A 3,583-nucleotide genomic window follows, 5' to 3' on the forward strand; every position below is an offset into this window, starting at 1 on the left:
CCCTATTTATATTAATCTGTTAGCCATCTTTTCCAAAATTCCCTCTATTCTGAGATTCATAACCCTTTACACACACCATGACTTTGTTTAATGTGCCTGGAGCAGCCAACACAGTCTCAGTGCCTTTATGTCCTTCCCATGGTCTTTTCCTTGGGGTTATGAGACGGTGTTTATGGATTTGCTGTATTTGCCTATTCTGTGGTTGAGCCTCATGCTCCATTTACTGGCTGTGGACTCCTTGCACAGGGCTCTCTGCGGCACTGACCAAATCCAGTGCCTGGCACGTAGTAAGTGCGTCTTAGTTGTCTGGCAGGCAGATTCTGTTGAACCCAGATTGAGAAGAGCTTTTCTCCAGGATCAAAGCAAAATAGATTCATCTTTATTTACGAGCTAAGGTGATCAGACCATTGTACCTTCCTTTACTTTCTATCATTTTTTTTTTAATTAAAGTTTTTTCTTATAGAGTCTGTGTACTTGCCAGAGAGGGAAAGTGAGAAATCACCCCCCAGGGGGAATGGCCTCACCTTAGTCCTTTCTCCTCCATTCCTCTTTTGGGATTTTGGGCACACATGCACATAGGCCAGTGTGACTTTCATGCCACCAGATCTGGGATTTGAATTGCAGTCAGCCATGTGGGAGTCCAGCACCTTAACCCCCATGCTGTGTGCTGGCCTCTCCTTTAACATTTTCTTATGAAATTTGCAAACATAATGAAAAGTTGAAGGAATTGGGCAGTGCATACCCATATACTCCTCACTTAGATTCCATAATTAGCCATTTGTTCTATTTTTGTCACTTAAATAAGTGATAGTTCTATATTTAATAAATACATATTTGGGGGGCTGGCAGGTGACAAGATGGTTAATGTGCTGGACTCCCACATAAGCCAACAATAGTTCAAGTCCTGGAACTGGCGGCTGGCTTTATTACTTTCTCTCTTTCTCTCTCCATCTGGTCACATTTAAAAAGAAAAAAAGGAAAGGAAAGGAAAAGAAATATATATTTGCTCTCTGCCCCTGTTTCCTGGCACACAGCTCCTCCTAGAACTCTTGGAATCTCAGAAGTGATAAAGTGTTTTTTGTATCCTAAGGAGATTACGGAAGGCTGGGGCTCCTGGAGAGCCCCCAAATACAGGCTGGTTGCCAGGGGAACCAATCATTGATTAGAGGATGGGACTTTCTGCAGTACCCCTTGGACCCTAGGATGAGAGGGGTGCTCAAGATGGAGCGGATCACAAAGGGCCAGTGAATTAATCATTCATGCCTGTGAAGGAGCCGCCTTAAATACCCAACAGGACAGGGTTAGAGTTTCCGTGCTGCTGAACACAGACAGAAGCTGGGGCTCCCCAGCCCTGTGTATCTCTTCCATTTGACTGTTTCTGAGTTGTATCGATTTATAAAAAAATAGAAATGGTTAAGTGCTTTTGTGAGCTGTCTTAGTAAATAATCAAACCTAAGGAAAGATTCCTGGGAATCTTTTATTTAACTTTGTCTATCTATCTATCTATCTAATTTGTAGCATTTAGTCAGAAGGTCTGGAGGTCCCAGACCTATGATTGTCATCTGCAGTAGGGGGGCAGTCTTACAGAACTGAGCCTTTAGCCTATGGGATCTAATGCGAGCTGGTGTCTGCTGGAACATTGATGTGCGATAATGTCAGAAGTGAAGTTTTGAGTATTGTGAGATTATAGTAGGAGAAGAAATTGGTTAGTCAAGGTAAAATATTCACTAGACCATTTCAGATCTTTATACGTTTATTTATTTAGTCTGTTTAGCATGTCATGATCAAAAGAATTTATCAGCCGAAAGAGTAAAAGAATATCATAGTTATTAATTTTTAGTTGAGTCATAAATTTATAAGTTGATTTGAATTTATGTATGAGAATTCTACAAGCATCAACTGCCAAAGCTGTTCAGCATTCACTCATATTATCACTAATTTTTCGGTTAGATTTTTTTGTTTGTTTAAGTTGCCATAGGCTGAGAGAGAGGGTTTGGAGGTGAGAAATACCCCCTAGGGAAGATGACCACACTGAAATCTCTTCTCCATTTTTCTCTCAGGATTTTGGGCACACATGTACATATGCTGGAGTGTTTTTTAAACTTCTGGATCCAGGACTTGAATCACACAGTGAGACTCAGCCACGTTAACTATGACACCACCTAGCTGGCCCTACAGTTACTTTTTTATGTGATTGTAATGTTCTGCCCACATACTTGAATGTAGGCTGTTGAGAGCTGGTCTATGTGTTCATAATGTGGCTCTCTCTTAGCAGCCGCTGCTGTTCTTTTAAGAGCTAATGGGCTACAGCTTTGAGGAGGAAATCCCAAAGACTATCTTTTCTCTATTAATATAGCATCAGCAACAACATAGATTACAATAGTTTTGACATCTTCTGCATTACTATAGACCCAAATTAAAGGGTTTAAATTTGTCTCCAGTATTTAACATCAGCGGGCTGTCCCTTTTTTTCCTCCAACTACATCAACACGTTAGACATGAATGTTTCCCTGTGAATTAAGCCCCAATTGGGGTTTCTTTTTTTAGCTTAAACTTTATATGCCTTTCATCAAAAGGATGTAGAACATTTTACACATAGTAATTATATTTACAGCGTTCCTTTAAAAGTGGTAAACTTTTATTTTCTACCTTAATGGCAAAATACTTGCAAATTCATATTTTTTTTAATTTATGAGGTCTTTACTTATTACTACATCTTTATCTTATTTTCTTGAGGTCAATACTTATTACTACATCTTTATCTTATTTTCTCTCCTGAATCCTCTATGACAACAATGCCAAATAGAATTTTCTTTGTTTTGAAGAGTTATTTTATTTAACTTTGTCTGTCTGCCTATCTATCTATCAATCAATCATTTGACCCCAAGCGAGAAAGAGAGAGAGAGAGAGAAAATTAGAAAGTAAGCCAGGTCTGGGACTTGAACCACGGTTGGCCATGTGGGAGTCCAGCACCTTTAATTACCATGCCAGCTGCCGGCCCCAGAATTTTCTTTATCTTTTAAAGAATTATTCATCTTTATATTAGTTTGACGAGAAGGACAGAGTGAGAGAGAGGGAAAGTGAGAAAACAAGCTGCCAGGTCCAGGACTTGAACCGTGCTTGATAATGTGGGAGTCCAGTGTCCTTAACCACTATGCCACCTTCCAGTCCCACCAAATACAATTGTCTACAGTGAAGGAAGTTTTATATCTGCACTCTCCACATATTATGGTAGCCACTGACATTTGAAATAGGACTAGTGTGGCTGAGGAGCCGAATTTTTTTCTTTAATTGTATTTTATTTTATTAATTTAAATTTAAATGTAAGGGCCAGCTGGTGGCATGATGATTAAGGTGGCTGGATCCCACATGACCGACTACAGTTCAAGCCTGGACCCAGCTGCTTGAGAGAGACACTGGAAGCATGTGCATGTGTGGCCCAAATTCTAAAAGGAGAAATGGAAAAGGGATTACATTGTGGCCATAGCCCCTGGGGAGGTGTGCTTTCTCACTCCTCCTCCCTACCCCCCCCCCCCCCAGTCTTTCTCCCTCCCTCTCTCCCTATCTCTCTCTTTCGCTCTGC

At 40.6% G+C, this 3,583-nt stretch overlaps 1 protein-coding gene and 1 pseudogene across 9 annotated transcripts in view; one reads left to right on the forward strand and one right to left on the reverse strand.

The window, feature by feature from the left end:
• PPHLN1 (periphilin 1) overlaps nt 1–3,583 on the forward strand; it is a 119,838-nt gene that overhangs the window by 105,015 nt on the left and 11,240 nt on the right. The window lies entirely within an intron of this gene.
• Nucleotides 1–3,583, reverse strand: part of LOC106733896 (60S ribosomal protein L31 pseudogene) — a 21,751-nt pseudogene that overhangs the window by 17,943 nt on the left and 225 nt on the right.

This window comes from Tupaia chinensis, unplaced genomic scaffold (genome assembly GCF_000334495.1).
Source record: "Tupaia chinensis unplaced genomic scaffold, TupChi_1.0 Scaffold145870_1, whole genome shotgun sequence".
Taxonomy (NCBI): domain Eukaryota; kingdom Metazoa; phylum Chordata; class Mammalia; order Scandentia; family Tupaiidae; genus Tupaia; species Tupaia belangeri.